A 24,510-nucleotide genomic window follows, 5' to 3' on the forward strand; every position below is an offset into this window, starting at 1 on the left:
TAAATTTTTTAGCACATTGCATAAAAAGGCTTGAATAACCACTATATACATTTGATGCACCATGGCTAGCTATGTACAGAAATGGTAAAATTTTTAAATTCTATGGAGAGATTATTTTAAATTTTTAAGTAAAATTATAAATTTTGTTAGACGTTTCTCCACATAAATAATGATAACTCAAAATGGGTTAGTGCGATATTATTAAAATAAACTTTGAAAAGTTGAGATTTACATAGCCTTTAATCCGCTTATATATTTTACGTGAAATTAGCTATTTTTTGGTTTAAAAAAAAATTATGAAAAATCGAAAACGACTGAAATTGTTCAGATTTATTGCTTTATCGCAAAGCCTCATGTAATAGGAACATAATAAGATATTGGTCATAAAAATTGATGTATTCTTTTCGATTTTATTTACAACTAGTTGACCGCCCCGGCTTCGCCCGGTAGCTATTTCCTAATGCTAGTTCTTCAAAATTCTCCAACCCACATACACCTGCCTGTTCTTATTTATTTGCAAATAAAACATCTAAATTTGTACTGCATACATTAGGGAGCTTTTTTATTACAGTTGACTGGGCAAAAAATAATTCAGAGTTTTAATCGGATTTTTTTAATTTTTTTTCTTTACAAAACATCTCCTGCAAATTTCGAATCGAATAAAAAAAAATCAGCCAATTCGCTCCAGTCGTTCTCACGTGATGCCATTAAAAAAATTTGTCCTGCTCTTTACAATTTTATGAATGAATGAAAAACTAATTTCACCTAAAAATGCGTTTTGTGATACACTGTACATAAACATACATATGCATAAAATAGCAACATATGTTACACTGGAGCCATTCTTTATAGAAGCTTTTATTTTTCTAGACCACACGAATTTCAGTTCTTCGGTATACGAGTATCCTAAAACGATAGAATTTGGAACAACATTTGTACAAGTGCACTATGGTTTCAAATCGAATTTTTATGGCATAAATTAAAATAATCATGTCAGAGCTTTTAATTTCAGCACATTTAATGCACACAGATTTTTATTGATTTTTTTTATAGAACCCACTCTATTAGTATATCATATTTGCGCCCGTTTGTTGTCCAATCCGAAAGCATTTCGGTACGGTAATCAAAAATTGTGCTAAAATGACAATTGTGGGGGTTTACTGAAAGTTCGTGACCAAAAACAACTTTTGGTCCACGGAACTTATAGGTTATGGCAATGCTACAAAACTTTGTTTTTTTCATGCAAAAAATTGTACATGCTGTTTGACAGTTTTAATTTCGTGCGAAAGAAGTGCTGCGTATGTTACTTCGTGTGGAAAAATAAGGTTGCCAGATTTATTTCACATGTTTTCCACAATAAAAACAGAGTACTGTTTTTGCGAAATTATTTCGCACATATTTCATTCCAAATATTTTATATGTATGTAGTTTGACAGCATTTCGCACGAAATTTTGAACAGTACCTAGCTTATTTAAGAACACGTGTTTAAAGTTTCAACTTTGAAAGCCTAGCAGACTGTCAGTGTTGCCAACTGTTTTTTTAAATATATTTTCTTGATTGCTTGGATTGTTGCCTTTAGGAAAATAAATTGCCTTTAGGAAAATAAAATCTTTAATTTTTGCCAAAAAAAAACCGTTTATTTTAATAAAAACAAATACGCACAAAAATCCTTTACAAAAAACAACAATTCAGTGCACTGACTAAAATTCCTCGATCTAAAAATAAACCAAAATGAGTAATAAAAAATTATCTGTAACGGTATTCAACAAAAATTAGTTCTACACAAACAATGCAATAATAATATCATCCGCTATCCTTTGTCCACAATCTTATTCAATGTATTTTCATTGCATTGCTCTCTTTCATACCTCAAAAAAAAATTATATTTTATTGCACTAAAATTTTTTTAACACACATTTCAATACAATTTTTTATTTTGGACACCCAAATCAACTTCATAGTTTTTTTCACACTTTTCTACTCAGTGACTATATGCAGCGAAATATTTCCATATATGTACAGTGGTGGCCACCAATTTAAGACAAATACTTGAATTTTTTCAATCAACTGAATTTTAAGTGCGATAGAGCCAAAATAAAAGGACTTCTTAGGGTATGAAATTTATTATTAATGTTTCTAGTTTCTGAAAAATGTTTGGAAAAATCGGTAAAACATATATGAACAAAGATATGTGGAAATACGTTGACCCACCTCAGCGAACATCCGCTGTTAATAACATGATATGACCGAAACTAATGGAACTAAAAATACGTAATTTTGTCCGAATATTTTATAATAATAAAAATATAATGATATAAATGTGAGAAAATATGTTTATTTAAAAAATATTTTTTTTGGTCAAGTTGTAGAAAAATTGTATGTGTTCATGGTAAATATGTATGAATTGACACAGTCGAATAAAACACACTTGTGTGTTAAAACAGTCCTCATGCATACATATGTGTGGAAATATTTGAAAAAATAATTGATAATCACGTGGAATTTAGCAAACAATTTTTGTCTTAAATTCGTGGCCACCACTGTATGTGGCGGAAATATTTTATAAATAAACATTTTCGCTTTAAACATTTTAAACTTTGTACAATTTCGTATTTTACATTTTTCAACTTCGTATGGTTTGGCAATCTACATTTAGCATCTTCCATATTTTCATTGTTTGAATTTTTCACTGCGCATATCGTTTGGTTTTCACGCTGCAATTTATTTGCATGTATCATGTTTTTGTAGTAAATTTTTTGTACATTATATACAAGCAATTTCATTTGTTTTTGCTAACCAAAAATATAAATATGTATATTTAGGCAGCAAATGTTTTAAAAATTAAAAATTTTCATTTGGTCTTCTAGCTACAACGTAAAATATTTTGTAAGACAAAATATTTTTAGAAAAACTGCGACAAATATTTCTACCATGAAGCTTCAGTATTTCCGCACATTAATATGAAAAAGTTTCATATTTATTGCGCAGTCGGTAGTCAAATGTAAAAAACGTTTAACTAATTTTAAACCCTGGTTATTTCATCAAAGAGAAAATATCTACATACTAGCTGACCCGGTGCGCTTCGCCACCCCAATTAGAAGAGTGAAATAGTACTATTAAGTCTCCCTTTGTGAATCTGATTGTAAATGTCTAATTTCATATTTCTGGGTCCATTATTATAGAAAATGCAAAATAAAGTTACCACTAAAGTCCTCTCCTATATTATCAACTAATTTTGTTTCTATAACAATTAATATTTAAAAATTATCACAAAACCGAAAAAAATGAAACCGCGGTTTTGAAATTCTCCGGTTTTTTGGTCCGATATTATAGTAAATTCAAAAAAGTACCTATGAGAACAAAGAAAAAGTTCCAAGAAGTATGGCCTTGAATTTTCACTCACTTGGGACCATAGACGCCTAATTTCATATTTCTATGTCCATTATTGCAGAAAATTCAAAAAGTTGTGGTTGTGGTTTCCCACTAACTCCCATATAAGCTTAATTTCATGGTTTTAGGTTAATTGGTGAAGAAATTACAAAAAGTCTAATAAAGAAAAAGTACCAAAAAGTCTATCTCTAGAATTCTCACTCACTTAGGACCATATATGCTAAATATCATGTTTCTAAGTTCATTGTTATAGAAAATTCAAAAAAGTGCCATTAGAATAAAGAAAAAATAGAATTCTCAATCACTTTAGAACATATACTATTAATTTCATATTTTTATGTCCATTATTACAGAAAATTCAAAAAAGTACCGCTACAATATATAAAAAGTACCAATAATCAGGCACTTGTGGATTCCCACTCACTCCGGTCCATATAAGCTTTATTTCATGTTTCTAGGTTCATTGGTGAAGAAATTACAAAAAGTACCATTCGAATAAAGAAAAAGTACCAAAAAGTCTCCCCTACAATTCTCACTGACTTAGGACCGAGTATGCTTAATTTCATGTTTCTAAGTCCATTGTTATACAAAATTAAAAAAAAGTACCATTATAATTTTTACTCACATTGGACCATATACGCTTAATTACATATTTCTAGGTCCATTATTATAGAAAATTCAAAAAGTACCATTATAATATAGAAAAAGTACCAAAAAGCAGTCACTTGTAGATGTCCACCAACTCTGGCCCATGTAAGCTTTATTTCATGTTTCTAGGTTCATTGGTGAAGAAAATACAAAAAGTACCATTCGATTAAAGAAAAAGTACCAAAATGTCTCCCCCTAGAATTCTCACTGACATAGGACCGTGTATGCTTAATTTCATGTATCTAAGTCCATTGTTCTAGAAAATTAAAAAAGTACCAATATAATAAAAAAAAAGTACCATGAAGTATCCGCTTGAATTTTCACTCACATAGAACCTTTACGCTTAATTTCATGTTTCTAGGTCCATTATTATAGAAAATTCAAAAAGTACCATTATAATATAGAAAAAGTACCAAAAAGCAGACACTTGTGGATTCGCACCCACTCTGGCCCATGTAAGCTTTATTTCATGTTTCTAGGTTCATTGGTGAAGAAAATACAAAAAGTACCATTCGATTAAAGAAAAAGTACCAAAAAGTCTACCCCTAAAATTCACACTCAATTAGGACCATATATGCTTAATTTCATGTTTCTAAGTCCATTGTCATATAAAATTCAAAAAGTACCATTAGATGAATGAAAAAGTACCTATAGTTGAGTTCTCACATTTTGGTACCTAAATATTGTACCCTATTCCTAACACAAACTTCACTCAGATACATATCAGCTAACTTTAATGTCGATAAGTGAAATAATTTAAAATATTAAAAAAAGTACCATTAGGAGAAAAGTACCAATTTCCCTTTTCTTCCTTGAAACAATCAAGTTCGAACTTTAAAAATAATCCATTTTGCCAAAATTGTTTATGCTACAGACATGTCTCAAAATATTAAAATCTGTGTGCCCAAGAAAAAATATGCTTTAAAAAAAGTACCAAACTGTTTACCCGGATTTGGCCCAATATACACCTTGGCACTCGAGTTCCAAATAACACCCTGTTAGTTAATTTTTGTACGAATCCAGGAACCAACGTTAAAAAATTATAAAAATTGGCTTAATAATTTCAAATAAAATGTATTTTCCCGATTTTATCCCCTTTTTGGTACCTTTTTTATCCCCATTGCTTTGGTAAAATTTAATTCAAATAAATTTCTGTATCGTGGTGGGAGCTCATAATAAAATATTCGTATGTCTAAAACATATTTTATGAAAAAGTTCCAAAAATAAACACAATTTTTATCCCTTAAGGGTTCGAATTTCCAAAAAGTACCAAACTTTTATTTTTTATTTTTTGTTAATTAAAGAATACGATTTAAAATTTGTTTCTATGTTTATTGGTTTAAAAAATACATAGGGTGCAAAAAAAGTACCAAAATACAGTTTTTACCCGTTTTCTCCCCTAAAAGTTTCGAATTTTCAAAAAGTACGAAACACCTGTCAGCTTATTTTTTAAATGGAGTAACATGCTATTTTAAGTTTTTTTGTGTCTTTATTAGTTTTGAAGATATAAGGTTACCGAATTTACCCCCTAAACGTTCGAATTTCCAAAAATCCCTTCTTATCGGATCGTTTTGGGGAGGGAGGAACCCACATTTAAAATTTCGTGATTCTAGCTTCAGTCGTTTGGGCTGTGCGATGATGAATCAGTCAGTCAGTAACGTTACTCTTTTATATATATAGATTGCCGGTGGACTGTATTATTGCCAGGGGATGATGGAGTCAATGATGCCCAAAGATCCAGTACTCGTTTAAAAATCCGGTTCGCTAGGACCAAATGTTTGGCATCAATCCAAGTTTTCCAAAATTGTTATAAAAATAAAACAAACAAATTTCAAGTTTAAATTAGAGACGAAGATCTATTTTTATTGTAAATAAATATTACCTCGTATAAGGAATATATTTCGTTTTTCAGTAAGATGCACGTAGTGCTTATGTCGAAGACAATTTGACAAGTGTTTTTTTATGCTAAAATAACAAGCATAATTTGGTGGCAAACAATATTAAGGACCCGTTAACGGTTTACTCGCTAGAATCTAGTAAAATACTTCCAGCAAAGTTGCATAAAATAGGAAGCAACAATAAATTCTAACGTTGTTAAAAATAGTATAATGCGTTTAATGTAGTTATTACCAATGAATTCAAACGTATACTGACCTTAAAGAAAAGTTGGTATAATGCATTTTTCGCAGTAAAAACAAATAATATTTATTTTCGTGTAGGTTAATCTTCATTTAGATATATATTATTTGAACATTTGTATCCTTATATTGTAGACCATAATATAGTATTTGGGCCAGTGTGTATTCTATGTAAATTGTTTTTGCAGAGTTATAAAATTTATTGAACACGATTTTTATTTTTTTTAAATGTACCTATCATAATTTCTAAAATTTACAGTGATAGTTTACCTAATAAACTAATTTATTTTTACCTACAATAAATTAGTTTATTAGGTAGAATAAAGGTTGCATTTATTACATAAACTACAGGTGTGAGGTGTCACAGTGGGCACTTTTAGGTGTTAGGTAGGCTGCACATTATGCCCCTACAATTCCCTATTTAGTTATATGAATTTTCTGTTTTACCTGTAGATTTAACATATGAATGAATTATAAATATAGAAGAAAATATTATTATTTATTCTACCTATGTGAATATTTTTTAATATATAAATTAATATTTTTTAAAATATTCATCATTATTTTTTAACCGTCATGGCTTTAACATTGCAACATAAAGTACTTTGCTGCGTTTTGTGGGAGACTCCGAAAACCTTGAGAGCCGAAAAAATACAAACGATAATTCAATATGTTGAAATTGAAAACCAATCGAAAATTATTAATACCGAAGTAGATAAAGTAAATAATTTCATCAAGCTATTTGAGTTGAAGATGAAGTCTGTTAACTACAATATACGAAGATTTCAATCCAAATTTGCTACTTGGTTAGAATGTTTTATTGAAATAAAAACAACTAATGCAGGAGCCCCCTGTAAATCATACGAAGACCTGGGAGACAAATCTAAAAAAATGAGGCTATCAGATATATTATCTACCCATTCGGATGCTGAAGTCAAGGATTCTTTTAAAGAAGTGCTGAGAAGAAATAAACAACCTGCAGAAGCAACACAAATAGCAGACATTCTTCCTGATGCATCACCGAAACGTCTAAAGCGAATAGTTAAAAGTATTCCAACACCTTCTCCAGAGTCAGAATTTTCTGAAGATGAAGCTATTGCCCTTATGCTGGAACTAGGACTCAGTAAAAATAAATACATTAAACTAAGGAAGGCATTATCTGATAAGGGATGTTCGATTCTACCAGGATATAATGCATTATGGGATACGATGAAGACTATTATACCATCGCCAATTGAAGTAACTAATGATGGAGCAATAGCTGAATTGCCTGCAATCCTGGAAAATACAGCTATAAGACTTCTTGCAACATTTTCAAGAAACCAAGCGAAGGAACTTAATAAATCCAATTTAACACTAATATGCAAATGGGGATGTGATGGCTTATCAACATTGCCGGAATACAAACAAGTATCTGGAACACATACTATTTCTGACTACAAAAGTGTCTTTATGGCATCACTGGTTCCACTGCGCCTAAGGAATGATTCAATTGTTGCCTCGACATCAGCCAATATTATCAACTATGTATGGAGAAACAAAACCCCTGGATCTAAAGCTTTCTGTAGACCAATCAGATTTCAATATCTCAAAGAAAATAAGTCAGTTACAAAAGACTGGGTTGATAGCATTAATCGCTCAATAGAAAATTTGCATCCCCTTTGTATTGAAATCCATGGTTACTATATTAACATACAGTTCGAGCTTCAACTAACGATGATTGATGGAAAAGTATGTAATGCAATAACGGAAACAGATTCCGCATGGAAATGCTTTTTATGCGGAATGAAAAAATCTGAATTTTCTAAAATTTCTGACGATACCCCAAGTACGACATCAATTAACAAAGATGTACTTCAATTCGGAATATCTCCCCTACATGCACGGATACGCTTTTTAGAACACATGCTTCAGAAGCATACCTGGAAACCAAACGAAGATGGTTAGAAATAACAAAGAACTCATGGAAATGAGAGCAAACGAAAAACGGAGAATTCAAGAAGAGTTTAAAGAGATAACTGGCTTAAATATAGACAAACCACTTATTGGATACGGCAGTACAAATGATGGGAATACGGCAAGAAGGTTTTTCCAAAATTACGAAATAACATCGACAATAACTGGAATTAATGAGGAACTTCTTCGAAGATGTCATGTTATACTGTCGGTAAAAAAACAGTAAAAATAATATAAATGGAGATAAATTTGAATCCTATGCCAAAGAAACCTTTAACCTTTTACGTTCCTTGTATGAATGGAGAGAACTTACTCCTACTGTGCACAAAGTTCTTCGACATGTCGTGAGATTATAGAATCGAATCTTCTCCCACTAGGTGAACTAACTGAAGAGGCACAGGAAGCGAGAAATTCCGATTTTAAACACATACTGTTTTTTAATACAAGAAAGTGTTCCAGGCAGTCGCAAAACGAAGATCTCATAAATTATCTTATGTTGTCTTCTGATCCTGTACTATCTTCAATTAGAAAGAAATGGAGCAGGGACAGAAATTTATCATATGAAAACGAAGAGCTCAAAGAAGTACTAGATCTATTCGATGTAAATGAATATATTGTTGAAATAATTAAAAAAAAAACATATTTAAAAATAAAAAAATTGTGTCTCTAATTAATATCGTATACAAACCATTACATAGAATTCAAACCGGGCCAATTACTGCTAATTTATGGTAGGACCCATATTATGGCCTACAATATAAGGATAAAAATGTTCAAATAATATATATCTAAATGAAGATTAACCTACACGAAAATAAATATTATTTGTTTTTACTGCGAAAAATGCATTATACCAACTTTTCTTTAAGGTCAGTATTCGTTTGAATTCATTAGTTACATTTAATATGTAAGTATACACATTTTGCATGCAATATATGAAAAAACGTTCAAATTTTTCAAAGGCGGCAAGGTTTGTGGAGCTTCTGAGTAGTAGATATATGCTTTTTATATAAGTATTTGATATTGGTAAAAACCTTAGGACTTGTAGATTCATATTTTAATAAAATGAAAGAATTTAATTAATTTTTTGAACGTCATTTACCTTAAAAACTAAAAAAATTATAATATGGTGAACTAATTTAGATCCAAATGTCCTTAAATTAATGACATTATAATTTTTGACATTTTTTATTTTCAAATACCGAAATTCCTAAAACGGGGAAAATGTGTTCCAAAAACTGAGTTTTTTTAGAAAAGTGCCTACTGTGACGCTATTTACCGTGTGATAGTAAAACAACTTTCTAAGTATTTAAACAACATATAGGGTTATACAAATACGGAACTTTTTCGAGGATCGGTGCTTTGCCTTTTTAGAATTTTTTACTGAAACCTAAATATTTTTTTTAAAATTGTCCAAGTTTGGATAGGTCTGGGGGATACTGTGTCCGCTTAAGTGAGGATAAAATTTGACGTGACCGTAGCCAAGGAGTATTCGAGTTTAAGTTATTAAAATGGATCCTACAAATGTTCCAGAGGCGGCGCTATAGGGGCTCAAAGTAGGTACCTTCGACATGTACAATTTTTAAACACGTTAAATTTTTTTGTTTCCCATCCGATTTCAAAGATATTTATATTTTTGGAAAGCGCTAGGCTAGGTCTTGAAAAACATGCTTGCGTGTGCTATTTATCTGTTCTAATTTTCGAGTTATAGGCATTTAAAAATTGAAATTTTAAAATTTGGCCATACCTTGGTCCGCTATTTTAAAAATATAGGGCGTAATTTTGGACCGAATGGACTCGAATTTTTTTGTTAGTTAGACAACTAAATTACCAATAATATACAAAAGATTTCAAATCAATATCTATTATGTATCCAAAAATAAATTTTCAATTTAAATATTAAAAAAATAGTAGATTTTTGCATTTTTTGGGCGAAAAGGTGACATAACTCTTTTTTTATTAAAAAAAACTTTCTTTAAGAACTATTGTGTTTGTCGATGAATAAATGCACACGTATTTTTAATGTTCAATAAAAGTAAATTAATTTTTATTATAAGTAAAAAGGAACAATGTGTTTAAAGCTTAATGCTAATCAAAAGTATGTATCTATATTTTTAAAGAAGAAAGCAGGATCAAAAGGAAAATGTCAAAACGATTATTTAGTACAACCAGGTTGCCATGTAGTTTGAAGATACAACAGTTCTCCTTCGCTTAATAGGACAGGTTTAGGCTTCAGCAACATAGTTATCCAAATAGGCGGGTGGCTTGCGGACTCGAGTGGTTCTACGTAAAGGTTGCTGTTGACTAACTGCATCTGGAGTGTTATGACCTTCAGCATTTGAGTCATCTGTATGATTTCCTACGTTGGTTGGAATTTCTATAAACTCCAGTAACTCTGGGTTATGAGTCGTAGGATTCACATCCTGTTGTGTTGTCTCAATAAGTTCTGGTTCTTCAGCTTGTTGAACTCCTGTCGATCTTAGTTGGTTTATGTGTCGTTTAAAAACATGACCACTATCTAATTTGACCAAATAGTGTAAATGACCCATTTTCTTTAAAATTGCGCCCAGCTTCCACAGATTCTTATTATTCGAATAATATCTAGCTTGTACTCTTTCTCCCTCGCATAGTTGACGAGCCTTGCATCGATCCATGTGACCTTGATTAATAATCTGAGGAGGTTTTAGTGCATCCAATTGAATCCGCATTTGCCAGTTTAGGTATTGCTCAGATGGAGTCTTGCCATTTAACAGTGGTGTTGCTCGGTAACGAAAAAGTATTTCTCTTACCTTTTCCCTTATAGGCCGCTGATCATTTATCATAGATTTCAGTCGATGTTTTAAGGTTTGAACATTTCGCTCGGCCAACCTGTTCGTTGCCGGATGTCCCGGAGCGATAAATTTTTGGAAAATACCACGATCTGTACAAAATAATTGAAATTCTTCACTGGTAAATATTGTGGCGTTATCCGGATATCCATGTCTCGCGAATAAGTCTAGGAGCATCTCTATAGTAGAGCTAGATGTTGGAGAAGTTGGCGTTATACCAATTTCAGCCCACTTCGATTTCGCGTCCATTACCACCAGATAATAATAACCTTGGAAAACACCTGCGTAATCCATATGAATTCGCTGCCAGTTATGTTCTGGTTGCTCCCAAGTGTGTAGCTTTGCCTTGGGGGGACTTGATTTGACAATACTACAGGACGAACACTCTTTTACTAAGCGTTATATCCTTATCAATTGTTTTCCAGTACACGTACCTGCGAGCTAAAAATGATGCCATTGTTTATAGTGAACATTGTGTCTTCCACTCGATTATGTTGAAGATTTTGTAAATGTTTTGAAAGTTCCTCATCAGCTTGAGTTTCTGCTTGAAGAGTTTTATAATTTAATTTTAACGTTGAAATTTGTTCTATGGTTGATTCGAATAGTTGATTAACTTCGTTATTGATCGCTGTGTCTGTTAACAACGGTGTTTTTACTGGAGCACGTGATAAGCAGTCAGCATTAGCATTCTCGATGCCCTTTTTGTAAATAACTTGATAATTAAATCCTGAAAGAAATGCTGCATATCTTTGAAGTCGTGAAAAAGTCATTTGGGGTAGCTTGGCGTTCTGATGAAAAATTCGGACCAACGGTTGATTATCTGTAATTAATACAAATGGTTGCCCAAACAAATATTGATAAAAATTATCCACTGAAAATACAATGGCCAATGCTTCACGATCAATTTGAGAATAGTTCCTCTCAGCGTCCGTAAGTGATCTTGAGGCGAATGATATTGGACGTTCTTCGCCGTTGATGATATGAGATAAAACCCCCGCAATTCCAGTAGGGCTGGCGTCACAAGCCAATTGTAAAGGATAGGTTGGATCATATGGTACAAGTACACGATCACTTGCAATTTCATTTTTGATTTTTCTGAATGCTGTATCACAGTCTCGAGTCCACACAAATTTTGATTTTTTCTTTATAAGATTCCGTAGTGGTGACGTAATTGTCGAGCAATTTGGAAGAAATCGTGAATAGTATGTAACCATTCCTAAAAATCGTCGAACGTCATCTACCGATTCAGGTTTTGGCAGGTCGGTTATCGCTGCAATTTTGTTTTTTGATTTTGATATTGTGTTGTGTTGTATGGTGTGACCCAAGAATTCGATTTCTTGCTGAAAAAAACTGCATTTCTTTTTATTTAAATGTAAATCGTATTTTTGAAGCTGTTGTAAGCATTTTAATAAATTTTCCTTGCACTCTAATTTTGTTGAACCATGTACGATAATATCATCGAAGTAAGCTTCTGTTTTCGGGACTTCTTGTAGGATTTGATTTATTATTCGATTAAACTCGGAAGGCGCTGTTTTAATACCGAATGAAAGGCGGTTAACTTTGTAAGTACCACGGTGTGTAGATATGGTTTGAATTTTACATGAATCTTCGTCTACCGGGATATGCAAATACGCTTTGTATAAATCCAATCTGCAAAAATATTTTGAATTACGTAAGCAATTAAAGATTTCTTCAATTTTCCTAATTGGGCTATGGGCGTCCACGAGCCTTTCGTTTACCCCCACTTTATAGTCCACACACAATCGTACACCCCCGTCAGATTTTGGTATAACAACAAGGGGTGAACCCCAATCACTGATCTCGGTTTTTGAAATAACACCAGCTGTTTCTAGCTGATCCAATTCGTGATTTACTTTGTGTGTCAACGCATATGGTATTTCGCGTTCCCTATTAAAAATTGGTTTAACATTATCGCGTAGTTTTAGCGATATTGTATATTGCTTTACACACCCAATTTCGGGTTGAAAAATGTTTTTAAATTTATTATATATTGAATCGATTTCATTTTCATCAGCAGGTGAATTAATGTTGTATACAGAGTTGATCTCGTTTAAATTGATATTAAATTTTCGAATCCAATTACGACCAAGAAGAGCTGAATACTCCTCTGGAACAACGTATATTTCATCTGTTATTTTCTTACCATCATATTCACCTTCAACTTCAATTTTCCCATCAGGGGTGAAAACGTCCTTAGTATACGACCGGAATGCCATATTTGTTGGTAAAAATGGTACGTTGAGATCTAGCCTTGCAAATTTATCTCTTGGTAAAAACGTGTATCCTGACCCTGTATCGATTTCAAATTTGACAGGTTTACCTTGAACATTAATTGTTATAAAAAATCTTTCGAAATCCTTTGATTCATTTTGATGTACGTTGACTACGCTTAAAACACCATACTGGTGAATATCTTCAATTTGATTGTATTATTTTGATTAATTTTACCTTCCTTCATGCGTGCCTTTATACAAACTTTAATTACATGACCAGTCTTTTTGCATTCTGAACATTTTAAATTATTTTTGTTGCAGGGACAATCTTTGACATAGTGACTGTTTTTGCCACACCTCAAACAGAGACCATCAAGGCCCAACGCCTTGAAATCAACATCATACGTTCCACGTTTCTGCTTATTTTGCCTCAAATTATCATTTCTCCTGTGGTTGTATTTTTTTTCCTGAAATTTTGTTTATTTCATTTGACGTTGGTTGTACTGTTTTATTAGCCAGTTCCTTTGAATCGCTTTTTGCTGCTTCCAACGTCAGAGCCTTTGCCACAATGTCTTGAAATTCTGATATTTCTTTTTGTGATTGTAACAGCTGCTCACGAATGTCACTGTCCTTGATACCACGGATAAATTGCGCACGCAGGAAAATGTTAGCAACTGTTTTTTTACATGGGCAATTAAATTCGCAATCCCCAATGTCCATCCTCAACATAGCAACATATTCTGCTATAGATTGATTTTCCAATTGATACTTGGATAAAAACTTATGTTGAGCGACTAGCACATCCTGTTGTGGGGACAAATGCTTCTGTAACAGTTCCGTCAGCGCTTCGTATGACAGACTGTTCGGATTATCGGGTGCTGCAAGAGCTGTCACAATAGAATAATTCTTGGAACCAATTGAGTTTAACAATAAATTTGCACAGAGTTGCTCGTTGGCGTGTATGCCCTTCATCTGCGTATAATTTTCGAATCTTGATTTGTAGTTCCGGAATGACTCCTTTGTTGTGTCCAAAATCTCGAAGTTTGGCACTAACGACATACTCGTGCTCATGTTGTTTGATGAACCACCACCTGTTGAAGTGTTGGCCGACATCTTCTGTAATATTTGTTGTTGCACCGCCATAAACTGCTCGAATTGTATAGCATCCATTTTGAAATTGATATTTTAATTTTCATCTGTTTGATAATTTTTTCTCTTCGTCGCCAATTTATTGTGTTTGTCGATGAATAAATGCACACGTATTTTTAATGTTCAATAAAAGTAAATTAATTTTTATTATAAGTAAAAAGGAACAATGTGTTTAAAGCTTAATGCTAATCAAAAGTATGTATCTATATTTTTAAAGAAGAAAGCAGGATCAAAAGGAAAATGTCAAAACGATTATTTAGTACAACCAGGTTGCCATGTAGTTTGAAGATACAACAAGAACGTATAACAATTTTATGTTTCTCTGTAAGGTATCTTTACGGAGTACATTCTGGTATAAAAAAACTGTCCCATTTTTTGTATATGTCGCCCCTACTAGGTCGGAATTTGACCTATTTTTAATCAAAATGGGATTTTCGCTCCAATTTTTAGAAATTGCGGGATTCCCTTTAACCTTTTGACAAGTTTTTTTTAAAACTTGTTATTTAGAATAATAAAATTTTATTGAATTTCGTTAATAAATAAAGATTTTATTACATATTTATTGAGTCTCTAAAACTAAAATTTATATAAAAATTTTAATAGGATTGCAAATATTAGGAACAAATAGATCCACATTTCCTCCGATCATTATTTTCTTGTTTAAATAAGGTAATTTTTTGTCTTACAAAAAAATTTTAAGTCAATATCTCAATTAGGTTCAAAAATATGCCACTTTAAAACTCCGTCCTTCAAAAATATTGCACTTTTTATACCCTTCACCTTCGTGAGAAGGTATATATAAGTTTGTCATTCCGTTTGTAATTTCTACATTTTTCATTTCCGACCCTATAAAGTTTATATATACTGGATCCTTATAGATAGCGGAGTCGATTAAGCCATGTCTGTATGTCCGTCTGTCTGTTGAAATAAATTTTCTGAAGACCCCAGATATGTTCGGGATCCAAATCTTCAATAATTCTGTCAGACATGCTTTCGAGAATTTTGCTATTTAAAATCAGCAAAATCGGTCCACAAATGGCTGAGATATGAGGAAAAAACCAAGACAACATCGATTTTTGACCTATTTTTGACCTATATCTGGATTACTAAGACATTAATATAGACAATATGGATATTAGAGTTGTGTAGCTCATGAATGACCTAGTTCAATTGAGCTATTCACTCAACTGAGCGAAGTGAATCATTCATCATACTGAGCGTATTCAACTGAGCGGTTTTGTTTTATGCTCATGTTTCTTTCAGTACTCATGAACAGCGTTGCCACTCATAAAATATTTTTCCTACCAAATTTCTAATTAAAAACTACCAAAACCTACCAAATTTAAAATATTTGAGAAATGCTATATGGATTCGTTTCAAAATTAATAGTTAACTTAGGGCACTGCTACACGTTCAATATATATTGACCACGATCCAGTATCGCGATATTTATTGAACGTGTAGCATACGGTATTAATGGATCGCTACAATCGTAAATATGTTAAAATCATTCAGTTTTCGAGATTTTATTTTTAGTCGATTTAACGATGTCCTTCCGTACGTCTGTCTGGCTGGTTGTCCATGTATTTCACATAGCCCCCATATAAATGTCCTCCAGAAATAAGACATTATCCGTCATAAATGCTTGATTTATATAGATATTAAATAACATTTTTAAAAATAAATTACACCTAAAAATTCAATTCATAATTGACCATAGCTCCCATATAAGGCCCTCTTCTGAAAATTACTTAAACGAGCATAAAACTCCTAAAAGTGTTGGTATCCCGAAAAAATTCAGCACAAATAAGTTTCATATAGAAATAAATTACGCGTCCTAATTTCCATAATTGGATATTTAAAGTGTCAGATGAAACTGAAATATTAAAGAGTTTAACACATATTATTAGAAAATAAAAGTTTTGAGAGCACTTTGGCATTTTTTGAACTCAACACTACTAAATAAATACACATTTTAGTCAGGTAAATATATAGTCAACTAAATATTTAAGAAAATGCTATGTTGATATTTTGCAAATATGTAGTTTTATTATGTTGGCTTAACATAAGTAGTTTTTCGTTATTATTTTAATTATTTTGTTCTTAAAAATACTTATGTATTCAGAAATATCGTAGCCTATCAAAATACGACAAATATCGGAACAAACCAACCAAACTACCAAAAGTCAATTTGTTAACTTGAAACTACCAATTTTGGTCCAATTGGACCAAAGCGGCAACGCTGCTCATGAAAGAGCTGCACAAGCACATTCATTTGTCATCTTCAATGTTTCACTTTACTCGTCAATTCTGTAACATTCTTTCGCTCACTGACATTGAAAAGTGAGTGAGTATTGTGTCCTACAGAAATAAAACGATCATTCGAATGTAGGTTTGTTATGTATGTATATGATCGTATGCTGCTGCTGGTGATGTAGAATGAAATAAAGAAAGAGTATTGCTACAGTTTGTAAGTAAATTTCATAAAAAATAATGAAAAAGGGAAATACATAATTGTTATTGTTAAAATAATAATTGTAATTGAAAGTATGTAATTAGTAAAATAATACTATTTAAAAAATACATTAGTGGGATTATATCTACCAAAAAACATAATTAAAAAAATACAAAGTACTGATATTCTTAATGAAATTAGCAATATTATTTCAATCACCTTTTTGAGAAAACATATATCTTGCATTTTTTTACTATACTGCTACATCAACAGAACATTTGTCAGCTGCCATGAGCGGCCTATCGTGGGTTTTTCGCTGTTCTTTGGAATGACAGTTAAGAATTTCTGAATTTAAGGAATAAGATTTATAAAATCATATTCCTATTCCTTAAATTCAGAAATTCTATTTATATATTGTTATATCATAAAATAATTAAGTTAATGTTGAAAATATACAAATTGTATCACAAAACTATTTTTCTTTCGTATTTTTAGTAGAAATTTTGTTGATCATATTGTTGTAAAAGTCAGGTAAAAAATATATATTTTGCCAATTGATAACTAACATTATGTAAATGGGAAAACACCCAAAAAAATTGCAACAATATTCATTTTGGTTTAGTTATTGTCACATTTTTATTTTGGATCACAATTATCAGATCATCAAAATATTTTTCCTTTTTCAAATTCCAGTTAATATCTTGAGTTTTTTGGTAATTTTATTATTTTGTGGTAAAAGAATACCTTATAGTTATTGAATGTTCTGCTTAACAAATATAGTCTAAACATTTGGTTAAGCTACGTACACACGGTTGTCAGATCTGGCAATGTGCTCGCAATGTACTAACAATGAAATATTATTACCAAAAGGTAAATTGTCAGTTTAGACGATTGTAAGAAAACCTTACAATTTCATTGTCAGACAATTGCCAAACAATAAATGTATATGCCAACAAAAATTGTCAGTTCACACGGTTGTCAGATTGTTGTATGGCAAAGGTAACCAGATCTCTTGTTAGACATTGTCAGAAGAAAATTCAAATCTTTTTACAAACAATTTTAATTGTCATCTGTGTGTATTTATTAAAAAGTTGGAAATTTAAAGTATTATTATGGAACAGAAAAAAGCCATTGCATGACGGATGAAGGCAAAATAGCAAAAAATCGTCGTAAAGTTTGGGTAAAGGATTGGTTACTTCGCCATCAGTAGGAAGGATTTTACGCTACATTGCTCATCCACTTACGAACTGACGAGCCGGAGTTGTATCATAATTTATTGCGAATGGTCTCCGAACAATTTTATAAATTTTGGCGATTTTTTTTTAAATGTGTGCCGACTAAATAATACAGCACAACATAGAAGTATGGACTTGATCATACTATTTCAACAAACAACCTTTGTTTTAGAGTCAAAAAATAGTAAAAACGAATGTGCTATTTAGAGGGACTAGACACGTTCATAATGCATCGATATGTTCACAAGAGTTATTCAGATTTACCGTAGCTACAACATTACTCAATATTGTTAGTGACAAATTAGGAGTCCCTGGAAGTTATTCTAAAAAAAGTAAAAAAAAAATTGTTCTTCCTATATTTTTTTCAATGTTAACAAAATTTGTTTGGCGGACTCTTAGCTATATTATTGCCATATAAAGTTAAGCGGTATTACCAAGTCTGAATTAGCTTTTGGCCAAAAATTAATGACACCATTTTTTGAGAGCCCACTGATTTTCAAAATCTTTGGCCCATAAAAACAAAAATTGGTCACCAAAATGGACAAACTGAGTATAGGGTCATGGTCGTGTGTTTTTTGCACTGACAATGATGTCATTGTCAGATGCATAAACTTCGCACATATGACAATAAAAAGTTTCTGACAATGATCTGGCAATGGCAACGTAAGGTGTTTACACGATTGTCAGATGTCTGATAATATTATTGTCCTACAATGTACTGACAATACTTTTTCTGACAACGTTGTAAGACAAAAATTGTAAGTTTACACGGTTGTTAGACATTTTCTGAAAATTTTTCTGACAATATTGTAAGATCTGACAACCGTGTGTACGTAGCTTTAGCATCGGAAATTAGAAATAATAAAAAATTAACTCTTTTTTCCGCAAAAATATTAGTTTAAATAAAATACAATTTTATTTTTTAAAATTTTAATCAATTATTTCACGCATAAATCTCTAATTTAGAGTTGGGTTTATTAGCTCAGTGAAGTGACCGCTCTTTTCAGCTCAGCTCACTGAAATGAACTAGGTCGCTCGTTTAGCTCATTAGCTCAGTATGTTGTATAATGACCATTTCATTTTGAGAATTGCTTCTAGTGAATTAAATCAATTATTTCTGTTGTTAGTTGTAAAAACACACAGTCTTTTGACAATTAGAGATTTATGCGTGAAATAATTGATTAAAATTTTAAAAAACCAAATTGTATTTTTTTAAACTAATATTTTTGCGGAAAAAAGAGTTAATTTTTTATTATTTCTAATTTCCGATGCTAACCAAATGTTTAGACAATATTTTATTAAGCAGAACATTCACTAACTATAAGGTATTCTTTTACCACAAAATAATAAAATTACCAAAAAACTCAAGATATTAACTGGAATTAGAAAAAGGAAAAATATTTTGATGATCTGATAATTGTGATCCAAAATAAAAATGTGACAATAACTAACCCAAAATGAATATTGTTGCAATTTTTTGGAGGTTTTCCCATTTACATAATGTTAGTTATCAATTGGCAAAATATATATTTTTTACCTGACTTACAACTTATATATATGGGGGATTTCATGTCAAGTGAACCAACTTTTGAAATCGATGTCTTCCGATCGGGATGAAATTTGCACCAAGGTTAGCTCTATTGGATAGTAACTCAGACACAATTTTTCAACAACATCGGTCGAGAACTCTCTGAGTTATAGGGGGTAAAATTTTGACAATTTGGTCAAACAGGGGTTTTTTCTTATCCATGTAACTTATTACCTATTGTTCTTAGCAAAATGTGTTCCAAATAGTATAGATAGCTATTTCTTCGATCTTTCGAAAAAAAATATTTAAAAAAAAAAATAAAAAATTTTTAATATTTTTTTTCCGAAATCAAAAACTTTTTTGACTTTTTTTTAAAATACGCAATTTTTTTTTTTTTTTTTTTTTTTCTTAAAATAAAGTTTAGATATTTTCCTTGAACACCTACTTGGTCGCTTAGTGGGATGCGAGTGGGATATCTATCAAAATAAATATTTTGTAACTCAAAACATAAAATTTTTGACTTTTTTTGCAAAATCAAAAACTTTGTTGACTTTTTTTTTCAAAATGGACCCTTTTTTAATCTTTTTTTTTAGGTCAAACAAAAGCTTAGATATTATCCTGGAAGACCCTTTTGGTCGCTTAGTGGGATGCGAGTGGGATATCTATCAAAATAAATATTTTTTAACTCAAGACTTACAATTTTTGACTTTTTTTTTGCAAATACGATTTTTTTTCCAAATGGGCCCTTTTTTTAAAATTTTTTTTGTAGTCAAAAGAAAGCTTAGGTCCATTCCTTTAAGATATTTTTAGTCCCTTAGTGGGATGCGAGTAGGATATCTATCAAAATAAATATTTTGTAACGCAAGACATACAATTTTTTAATTTTTTTTTTGCAAAATCAAAATTTTTTCCAATATGGGCCCTTTTTTAATTTTTTTTTTTTGCTCAAAAGAAAGCCTAGGTCCATTCCTTTAAGATATTTTTAGTCCCTTAGTGGGATGCGAGTGGGATATCTATCAAAATAAATATTTTGTAACGCAAGACATACAATTTTTTAATTTTTTTTTGCAAAATCGAAATTTTTTTCCAATATGGGACTTTTTTTTTAAATTTTTTTTTGCTCAAAAGAAAGCTTAGGTCTTTTCCTTTAAGACCTATTTTGTCACTTAGGAAGATGTGAGTAGGATATCTATTAAAATAAAAATGTTGTAACTCAAGACATTCAATTATTGACTTTTTTTTTGCAAATTCGAATTTTTTTTCAAAATGGGCCCTTTTTTAAAAATTTTTTTTTAGTCAAAAGAAAGCTTAGGTCCATTCCTTTAAGATATTTTAGGTCCCTCAGTGGGATACGAGTGGGATATCTATCAAAATAAATATTTTGTAACTCAAGATATACAATTTTTGATTTTTTGGCAAAATCAAAAACTTTTTTGACTTTTTTTTTAAAATGGGCCCTTTTTGTAATTTTTTTTTTGCTATAAAGAAAGCTTAGGCCTATTCCTTTAAGATGGTTTTGATCGCTTAGTGGGATGCGAGTGGGATATATATCAAAATAAATGTTTTGTAACTCAAGACATACAATTTTTGTGTTAAAACATTTATTTTGATAGATATCCCACTCGCATCCCACTAAGGGACTAAAAATATCTTAAAGGAATGGACCTAGGCTTTCTTTTGAGCAAAAAAAAAAATTAAAAAAGGGCCCATATTGGAAAAAAATTTTGATTTTGCAAAAAAAAATTAAAAAATTGTATGTCTTGCGTTACAAAATATTTATTTTGATAGATATCCTACTCGCATCCCACTAAGGGACTAAAAATATCTTAAAGGAATGGACCTAAGCTTTCTTTTGACTACAAAAAAAATTTTAAAAAAAGGGCCCATTTGGAAAAAAAATCGTATTTGCAAAAAAAAAAAGTCAAAAATTGTAAGTCTTGAGTTAAAAAATATTTATTTTGATAGATATCCCACTCGCATCCCACTAAGCGACCAAAAGGGTCTTCCAGGATAATATCTAAGCTTTTGTTTGACCTAAAAAAAAAGATTAAAAAAGGGTCCATTTTGAAAAAAAAAGTCAACAAAGTTTTTGATTTTGCAAAAAAAGTCAAAAATTTTATGTTTTGAGTTACAAAATATTTATTTTGATAGATATCCCACTCGCATCCCACTAAGCGACCAAGTAGGTGTTCAAGGAAAATATCTAAACTTTATTTTAAGAAAAAAAAAAAAAAAAAAAAAATAGCGTATTTTAAAAAAAAGTCAAAAAAGTTTTTGATTTCGGAAAAAAAATATTAAAAATTTTTTATTTTTTTTTTTAAATATTTTTTTCGAAAGATCGAAGAAATAGCTATCTATACTATTTGGAACACATTTTGCTAAGAACAATAGGTAATAAGTTACATGGATAAGAAAAAACCCCTGTTTGACCAAATTGTCAAAATTTTACCCCCTATAACTCAGAGAGTTCTCGACCGATGTTGTTGAAAAATTGTGTCTGAGTTACTATCCAATAGAGCTAACCTTGGTGCAAATTTCATCCCGATCGGAAGACATCGATTTCAAAAGTTGGTTCACTTGACATGAAATCCCCCATATATGATCAACAACATTTCTACTAAAAAATATGAAAGCAAAATAGTTTTGTGATACAATTTGTATAAAAATATTTTCAACATTAACTTAATTATTTTATGATATAACAATATATATGTAAATAGAATTTCTGAATTACGAGATAAAAAATAACGTAAAACTGTAATTCCAAAAAACAGCGAAAACCCACGATAGGTCGCTCATGGCAGCTGACAAATGTTCTGTTGATGTAGCAGTATAGTAAAAAAGTGCATAAGATATATGTTTTCTAAAAAAAGTGATTGAAATAATATTGCTAATTTAATTAAGAATATTAGTATTTTGTATTTTTTTAATTATGTTTTTTGGTGAATATAATCCCACTAATGTATTTTCGAAATAGTATTTTTTTACTAATTACATACTTTCAATTACAATTATTATTTTAACAATAACAATTATGTATTTCCCTTTTTCATTATTATTTTATGAAATTTACTTAAAAACTGTAGCAATACTCTTTCTTTATTTCATTCTACATCACCATACCATAAATAAATTCACATTCATTCAATAGCACACATATAAAAATCCCTTCATGAAAACAAAAACAATTTGAATAACTCTAATAATTCTTGAAACAAAAATATATACGCGGCAGCATACGATCATATACATACATAACAAACCTACATTCGAATGATCGTTTTATTTTTGTAGGACACAATACTCACTCACTTTTCAATGTCAGTGAGCGAAAGAATGTTACAGAATTGATGAGTAAAGTGAAACATTGAAGATGACTAATGAATGTGCTTGTGCAGCTCTTTCATGAGTACTAAAAGAAACATGAGCATAAAACAAAACCGCTGAGTTGAAAACGCTCAGTGCTGAGCTGAAAACGCTCAGTATGATGAATGATTCACTTCGCTCAGTTGAGTGAATAGCTCAATTCAACTAGGTCATTCATGAGCTACACAACTCTACTCTAATTGTCAAAAGACTGTGTGTTTTTACAAATAACAACAGAAATAATTGATTTAATTCACTACAAGCAATTCTCAAAATGAAATGGTCATTATACAACATACTGAGGTAATGAGCTAAAAGAGCGACATAGTTAATTTCAGTGAGCTGAGCTGAAAAGATCGGTCACTTCACTGAGCTAATAAACACAACTCTAATGGATATAAGACCATAGTAAGTTGGACATACAATGGGTCAAAATCGGAAAAAAAAAATTTGTAACCCGAATTTTTTTTTTCAAAAAAAAATTTTTTTTTTTAAATTTAAAAAAAAAAAATTTTCCAAAAAATAAAAAAAACAACTGGAAAAAAAATTAAATTTGGTTTACCTAAAAATATTTAAAATTTTTAAGTATAATTTGGTGAAGGTTATATAAGGCACAGCCGAATATAGCACTCTTACTTGTTCATACTAAAAAATTTTTATAAATTTTCTTAATATTTTATTCAACACAATTCATTGGTTCTGACTCACATTGAGAAAATTTAGAAAATTTTTTTAGTATGAAAAAGTGCAATATTTTTGAAGGACGGAGTGGCATATTTTTGAACCTAATTGAGATAATGACATGAAATTTTTTTTTGTAAGACCAAAAATTACCTTATCTAAACAAGAAAATAAAGATCGGAGGAAATGTGGATCTAATTGTTCCTCATATTTTCAATCCTATTAAAATTTTGATATAAATTTTAGTTTTAGAGACTCAATAAATATGTAATATGTAATAAAATCTTTATTTATTAACGAAACTCAATCAAATTTTCAATGTTTTTAAAGTTTGTTATTCTAAATAACAAGTTTTAAAAAAACTTGTCAAAAGGTCAAAGAGAATCCCGCAATTTCTAAAAATTGGAGCGAAAATCCCAAAAATGGTATTTTTTACCATTTTGCTTATAGGGTCCACATTTCCTTCGGGGATGGGAAAATACTTTGGCGATGAATAGGGAACACATCAGGGTTTCTAAAGCTGCTTTCCGTTTTCTGATCCCAGCTTTGGGATTTTAGAACATGTGGCCCAAAGTAGAAATTTTGATTAAAAATAGGTCAAATTCCGAAGGACCTACGTCCTAAATCATATTCGTCATATCAGGCGACATATTCAAAAAATGGGACAGTTGTTTTATACCAGAATGTTCTCCGTAAAGCAGCGAAATGCAATGAGCTCTCAAATGAGCTCTCTTGTTTTTATTTTCACATGTACGCAAGCACACACATTGTATAAAAACAGTCAGTCTCGCATGAGCATTGATAGAAGCAGGTTGTGTTACGGTTTTATGCTTGTTTATTTCATTATTTCAGCTATTTGTTTTTGTTTTTGCCAGAGAATAATTCTCAACTCATACAACTA

The 24,510-nt window shown here is 30.9% G+C and overlaps 1 protein-coding gene across 1 annotated transcript in view; it reads left to right on the forward strand.

Annotated features, from left to right (window-relative positions):
• Window positions 1-24,510, forward strand: part of Jra (Jun-related antigen) — a 55,627-nt gene that overhangs the window by 29,777 nt on the left and 1,340 nt on the right. The gene's annotated exons all lie outside the window — the stretch shown is intronic.

Source organism: Calliphora vicina, chromosome 5 (assembly GCF_958450345.1).
Source record: "Calliphora vicina chromosome 5, idCalVici1.1, whole genome shotgun sequence".
Lineage (NCBI taxonomy): Eukaryota > Metazoa > Arthropoda > Insecta > Diptera > Calliphoridae > Calliphora > Calliphora vicina.